The sequence below is a fragment of the Momordica charantia genome, assembly GCF_013281855.1.
Source record: "Momordica charantia cultivar OHB3-1 chromosome 9 unlocalized genomic scaffold, Mcharantia_2.0 BLBB01000009.1, whole genome shotgun sequence".
In the NCBI taxonomy this organism is placed as follows: Eukaryota; Viridiplantae; Streptophyta; class Magnoliopsida; order Cucurbitales; family Cucurbitaceae; genus Momordica; species Momordica charantia.
Window position 1 is genome coordinate 18,960,062 of NW_028275167.1, and position 7,490 is coordinate 18,967,551.

The following is a 7,490-nucleotide window of genomic DNA, read 5'->3' on the forward strand; positions in this document are numbered from 1 at the left end:
CATATATGTCCTCGTTCCACATACTACTGAAACAATTAATGAAGAATAATTGGAATGTTTGTTAGATTCGAATATTGATTGAAAATTGTTTGCTGTGACTGTAGATAATTGTAGTACAAATGATTCCATGATTCAATTGCTTATGGATAGAATTTCTAAAAATTTAATCTTGGGTGGGAGTTTATTTCATATGCGTTGCTATACTCATATTTTGAACTTGATAGTGAAAGATTGATTAGTAGTAATAGGTGACAGTATTGAAAGAATACGTGATAGTGTTGCATTTTGGACATCATCACCAAAAAGATTGGAAAAGTTTGACGAAACTGCTCGTCGGTTGAATGTTCCTATAGGAAAGAGGTTAGCACTTGATTGTCTTACTCGATGGAATTCTACATACTTCATGTTAGCTACAGCTTTGGCTTATAAGCTTGTCTTTCTTCGATTGAAATAACGAGAGTCGAAATACAAATTTTTGCCTTTAGAGCAAGATTGGATATTGGCAAAAGAGGTATGTGAGAGGTTGAAGCTATTTAATCAAGTGACTGAAGCATTTTCTTCAACTAAATATCCTACTGAAAATATATTTTTCCCAAAAATTTTTCAAATCAAATTATCTATTTTTTAGTGGACTAAATCTTCATTTGAAGAGATTAGGAAATGACTTCAAAAATGATGACAAAGTTTGACAAGTATTGGACGATAATTCATGGAGTAATGGCAGTAGCAGCAGTCTTAGATCCACGTTTCAAGATGAAATTGATTGAGTTTTACTTTCCTCGGCTTTATGGAGATAGATCTTTTCTTAAGGTCGAGAAAGTTAAAATTCCTTGTTCAAATTTGGTGAAGGAATATCAAATGAAACATAATCATAGAGTCGATGTTTATTCTCAGAGTCATGATTCTTCCACAAATTTTAGTTGGGTAAAAAATAAGGAAGAGTTGGGAGATGATTTTGAAGAGTATGATCAGTTTGTTTCAAGTTCTGATACAATTGGTAGACAGACCGAATTGGATCTGTATTTAGAGGAACCTGTTCTACCCCGATGATCTGATTTTGAGATTTTGGGTTAGTGTAAATTGAATGGAGTAAAATATCCAATTTTACAATAAATTGCTAGAGATATCTTGGCTATTCCATTGTCCATGTTGCATTAGAGTCTGCATTCTGTACAAGCGATCGACTTGTGAGCCCACATCATAATAAACTCTATCCAAAAACATTAGAAGCTTTAATGTGTGCCAAAAATTGGATAATCAATGAAATTATGGTAGGTATGTTTTTTGTATTAAACATGTATTTTTTTTGTATATTAATTCATAATTTATTTGATGTTATCTGACGAAGGTATCACTATTGGAAAATAAATGATTCAACGCCTGGGTACTATTTTGAAGGATTATGATGATGAGGTATGCATTGTATTTACATTTTAATAGTAAAAAAAAATCATGTTTATTTTTCAAAATATCATTCACTAATTATTTTTTACTTTAGGATATGTAACCATTCTTACAAAGATGTCTTTTTCTTAGACATTCAATCATGCAAAGAAAAATGAGCTATGAAATTCTTCTCCAATCATAAGATTTCGGGTTATTATTGAATTTTTATATTGTATTATACTAATAAATAATCTTTATTATTACCGGAAATATTGTTACAAAGATTTTGATGTCATTTCGAGGGATACCTATGGTTGTGCCAATATAATTGTCATTATTGTATTTTTATTCTAAACTTTTATAATGTATTTTTATCATGACTTTAGAGATGGAACTATTATAATATTATGTTGGATAATATTATGTTAATTTTCTTTATTGTCCCTTGTTTTAGATTTACAACTTCAAACTTTGATGGTTGAATTGTTGGATTAAAGTTTCATTCTAATTAAAGATTGGTCTGATTGAAAAACCAACAAATCTAAAATATCATAATTGTATTTAATTAAAATTTACACTATTCTATAAAACAAAAAATTTATATATTTTTAAAGAATAAAATCATATTAATAAATCTAATAATAAAAAAAAGAGGTCGGTCGGGGATCCCCCGCCCCCAAATTTTCGGGGACAGGGACAGGGATGGAGGTGAAATTCCTGAACGAGGCGGGGATGGGGATACCCCCCGACCCCATCCCAACCCGTTGCCAACTCCAAAGAAGAGTCTTCAAAGGTAATAGAATCCAACATCCTTCTTTATTTTATATTTTTTTGTGTTTTAAATTTCAAAAGAAATTCAAGACACTTTCTACTACTTCTGCTCCGGGATTCACATCCCCTTCAAACCAAGACTACAATTGATTTAAACCTCATTTTATTTTATTTTCAGTTTAAAACCTTTCCTTTGTTGATTTTAGGTTAGTTTTGAGCGAGTGGATGTTATTTTATTAATCTACTAGGGAGTTGCAACCTTTCCATTATCTTTAGGTTACTTTTTGGCATTGTTTTGGAGGCTTATATATCCTAGCTTATTCCATTGTAAAACACAGATTTGAGATTTGAGTTTTGAGATCAATATAAATTCGTTATAACTTATTTCTTGGGTTGAAATCGGGGTTTTAGCATTTGTGATCTAAGAGTTTGCATAACCATAAAGATTCTTAGATCCAATTAGTTAGATTTTTTTTTTCGCAAAAGAAAACCCATTGAGAAAGAAGACAACATTTATAAAGAGGGTGAGGCAAGGAAGTGCGCTTGGTGCACCAATCTTCCAGCCAAAAACATGAGTTGTCAAAGCTTGTGCTGCTGCTCAAAATGCTCAATCTATGAGTCCAACTTCAACCCCTGCACTTGAAGTACATATTTCAAATGTTGAAGAGACTATCTTTCTAGTTAAGAAGAAGGTGAAGAAAAAATGGAGTTCTACTAAATTTAACACGATTAACAACCAACAGAACCCGAGGTGTGCTCAAGGTACTTGGATTGGTGCATCAACACATTTTTGCACAACCATTAACCACCAACAGAACTTAGATAGGCACAAAGGTAAATTATTATTTCTAGGTTTAATAACATATTTGTGCATCAACACAAGAGTTCCAGTTTCTGAAAACACCATAAAGTGTAAATTGCTAATTATCCCGTCCATGATGTAAACGTAACTAGAGAGAGAGAATTATTTTGACTTTTTGCATTTTGATTTTCTGAATTGTAAACAATACAATATGAGTTTATATATAGGCCCATCCAACCCATCATCCCATTGAGCTCTTATTTCAATTATTTACATGAAACTTAATAACCTAATGGTTATTCTTTACATCCCCGCAAGCCAATGTCTGATGGGCAATACACATTGTGCTTGGATTTTAGATCGTGATAGCATGTAGAGGAGAGAGGTTTCGTTAGGGAATCAGCAATTTGAGCATCAGAGGGGAGATGATGAACGCGTAATTTGCTAGAAATCACCAAGTCACGTACAAGTATATGTCAATTTCGACATGCTTTGTACGGGAGTGAAGGATTGGATTAACACTTAGATGGATAAAACTGAGGTTATCGCACCAGAGCACAGGGGACTGAGGGATGCTAATGCGCAGCTCACTGAAGACTCTTCCACCAGATGATTAGTTCAAAAGTTGCAAGCACCATGGCACGGTATTCAGCTTCTGTACTAGATCTTGAAATTATTGATTGTTTCTTAGATCCCCATGTAATAGGATTATTGCCGAGATAAATGCAAAACCCCAAAGTGGAATTTCTATCATCTGGATCTAATGCCCAATTGGCAACAAAATACCCTTGATGTCTCATAACTATTGGTTTCTATAGTAATAATCAGTTATTAAAAGTGCCCTTAAGATATCTTAGAATTCGCTTGACCATTTGCCAGTGATTAGTGGTAGGTTGATGCATGAATTGACATGCTTTGTTGACCAAGTAAGAAATTTCTGGGCGAGTTAGGGTTATATACTGTAAAGCACCAACAATGTTTCTATAGAGATAGGCGTCAAAAAAAGGATCTCCATGTGTGGCTGAAATTATAGAACCACTGATCATAGGCGTGGCTATGGGATTGACCTCAATCATCTAAGCTTTATGTAAAAGATCAATTATATACTTAGCTTAAGATAGAAAAATACTTTGGTTATTTGGATAGGAAACTTCGATGCCCATAATGTAATTGAGTTTGCCTAAGTCTTTCAGAGCTGATATGGGAGATATAGGAGATTCATGTTGGTGGTTTGGTGTAGGTGCAGATGTATTTCTAGGATTATTTGGATTTGGTACAGATGAAACAAGAAGGACAAGGAGTGAAGAAAGGACAGTGTTGGTGGATTTGGATGTAACGGAGGAAGTAGATGGTAGTTGAAAAGGGAAGTGGGTTTCATTAAAAAGAACATGACGTGATATATACAGGCAACCATCTTTAAAGAGGCATTTATAGCCTTTATGTATATTACTGTAACTCAGAAAGGTAGAAGGGGTGGATCTTGGCTGAAGCTTATGGTTATTATATGGTCTTAGAGAAGGATAAGAAAGGCAACAAAAGGTTTTGAGATATTGGTAGTTAGGTTTATGACCAAATAGTTTTTCCAAGGGACTACTCCATTCTAGGTTTTGTGTAGGTAATCGGTTTATTAGGTAAACTGAGGTTGAGAAAACATTGTCCCAAAAGTCTAGAGAGAGGAGTGAGATAGCATAGTTAAGCTGGTATCGACTATGTGTCCATATTTTCGCTCGACTATCCCATTTTGTTGGGATGTGTAAGGACAAGAAAAACGATGTTGGATGGCATTGGATTTTAGATAGGTTGTAAAAGGTTGAAATTACCATCTGCCATCAAATTGAAAAGTTAGAATATGTGTATCAAGGATTTTTTCAACTAAAGTCTTAAATTGAAGAAAGGCTATGAATGCTTGTGCCTTTGATTCTAAGAAGTAGATTCAAGTGAATCTTGAGTAGGCATCAATAAACGAAATGTAGTATTTCGAGAAGTTTTGTAAGCCGAGCCCCACAGGCCAGACACAATAAGTTGTAGAGGTGCAGTGTAAACAGTAGTTGAGGACTTAGATATAACAAGAGGGGAAGGATGACCTAATATATAATGCCATATATCAATTTTGGAATTACAATAAGTATTTACAAGAGAGAGGGTGAGGTAAAACTAGTAGATTGAGTCGAGACATGGTTGACTGTAGGAATGGTTGTAGGGACTGCAGGAGTATACTTCAACTTGAATGAGTACAATCCTTCATGGAGTTAGAAGAATATTACTAGTAGCTTGGTCCTTAACAAAGCAAAAAGAAGGGTGAAATTCAAAATAAACTCAGTAGTAATATTCTTGCCAACTGCTTTTAAAGAATCTACAAGATTATTCTTGATTTGCCTCATATAGTCTTGTAGACTCAAGTTTCCCATTATCAGATTTTGTAATTTTGTTCGTATCTCCATGATCTTTGCAAGGTTTCTAGTAGTAAACATTGATTGAAGATTAATCCATACCTCTTTTGTTGTTGTGCAGTGTAGTAGATCAGCCAATATTTCTTCAGACATGGCGCCACGAAGCCAAGCATGATCAACCTATCTTGACGTTTCTAGTGAGTTTACTTACTATTGATCACTCGTGTATTTACTTCTGTTGAAGGTAAGAATTGTTGTGCTGGTTCTAATTCTATATCAATATATATTTCTAATCCATTTCCTTCTAATGCAGCCAAGATTTGGAACTTACATAGCAAGAAGTTGTTGTCGCCAAGCTTGACCGTGTTGATCTTATTTCTAGGATTTATTACATGGTTTCCTCTGTTTTCATTGACTTCAGAGGTTTCAGATTTTGCCATTCTTTCTTCCAAGAGAAGAGACGAAGGATGGAGCTTTGTCGTTTGACATAAGCTCTCGTATTATGTTAACAAGAAAGAGAGAGAATTCTTTTGACTTTTTGTATTTCAATTCTCTTAATTGTAAACAAAAGATAAAGCAGACCCATCTAAACTATCAACCTATTGAGCTCTTATTTCAATTATTTACATGAAATCTAATAACCCAATTATTATTATTTGTACACGACCATTAAGAGATTGCACGACTATGCCTTGGCCAGAGTAGCTGAAGCTGAAGAGGCCGCCTCTCCTTCAGTTGAGATAAGATCCTTCTAAGCTACGGTTTAAAGGCAACAATAACATATTAATTTATTAATTGAATTTAACAAGGCCTTATAGCGTAGCGTGTACTGGTTTTTGATTAAGAAATTCCTTCGTTCATGTCACAGCTTGATCATGGCACTACTTCTTCCTCTCGTCTACCATAATTAAATTTTGAGCTAGAAAATGAAGAACCTGCCCCATGAGAGATATTCGTTCTTTTGCATTTTACTTTTAGTTATTTTGTTCTTTGTTAGATAAGTTAGTTAAGTTGCATGTTTAGGTTAACTTATTTATTTAATTTTTTTTTCCGATTCTTTATTTGTTTACGCATGTTTCTAAGTTGCAATAAAGTTTTTAGATTTGCATGAATTTAATTCCTTATCTTTTCAATTGATCTCTTTGTTAGACTTTAGCTAAGTTTTTAATTCTTAACTAAGCATGCCTAATCCTAACTAGAAGCACAATACCTTGCTTAGTATCTCATGTCAATGACCAATTCTAAAGATTTGATGAATTGTGTTTTCTATTTCTATTGTTCGACTGAGTCATGAACAATTGTCTTGTTTTCTGGATAAAACTTTTCTTTGCCTTTTTGGTCTCTAAAATTAAACTTTTCATCTCTATATGGGAAGTTCTTGTCCTAGTTATCAAGCATTTTTTCATTACTTCAAAAATATTTTCAAATTGAGAGGACACTATCTAACTTAAGTTTGAGGGAGAGAGTGGTTTTTTTTTTCAAGAAAAAAAATGTTATTTCCTTATTCCACAAAAATCATGCCATTTATTTTTGTGAAAAATAGTCTTTTAAAAGAAAATGCATAAAAGAAGAGTAATTAAAAACAAAAAATCAAGTCATCAGAAAAAGAAAGTCAAAGTCATAACATGTCAAGTAAAAGAGTCTTATTTGCTTGACAGAAAATAAGAGTGGTAAAATATTAAATAAGTAAGAAAAAAGAAAAGAGTGGTAAGAAACTCAAGAGGAAAGAAAATGCACTTATATGTCTAAGTTCCACTACAGCCTCGAGGGTAGTGACATAAGCCTAATATAACTTCATGAAACCATTGGAGACGTGTTATGATGAGTTACTATCCAAATGGCTTCTATAAGTGGTTATGGTTGACGTCGAGAAATTGTGTTGTAAAGCTTAGCGACTAGTAGCCAGGCCACGAGTCTTCTAGTGTAAAAGTCTTAGGCAAAAAGGAAACATGCAAATTCCGTAGGGCTACCAAAAAGTTTTTGAGTTAGAAAATGAAGAGATATTTAAGAAATTTTTTATTGTTTAAACATGATTTTTGGTGACTTGGCTTATAAGAATGGTAGAATGTAGATTTCTGATGTCTTTCCTCGTACAATTTATGAGCGAAAATCTTTAGCTATATATGCTTCTTGTATTTTGC

General features: G+C 33.5%; 1 pseudogene; it reads left to right on the forward strand.

Annotated features, from left to right (window-relative positions):
- Positions 1–660: 660 nt before the first annotated feature.
- On the forward strand, positions 661–1,158 carry LOC148209140 (zinc finger BED domain-containing protein RICESLEEPER 2-like; annotated as a pseudogene).
- The last annotated feature ends 6,332 nt before the right edge of the window (positions 1,159–7,490 follow it).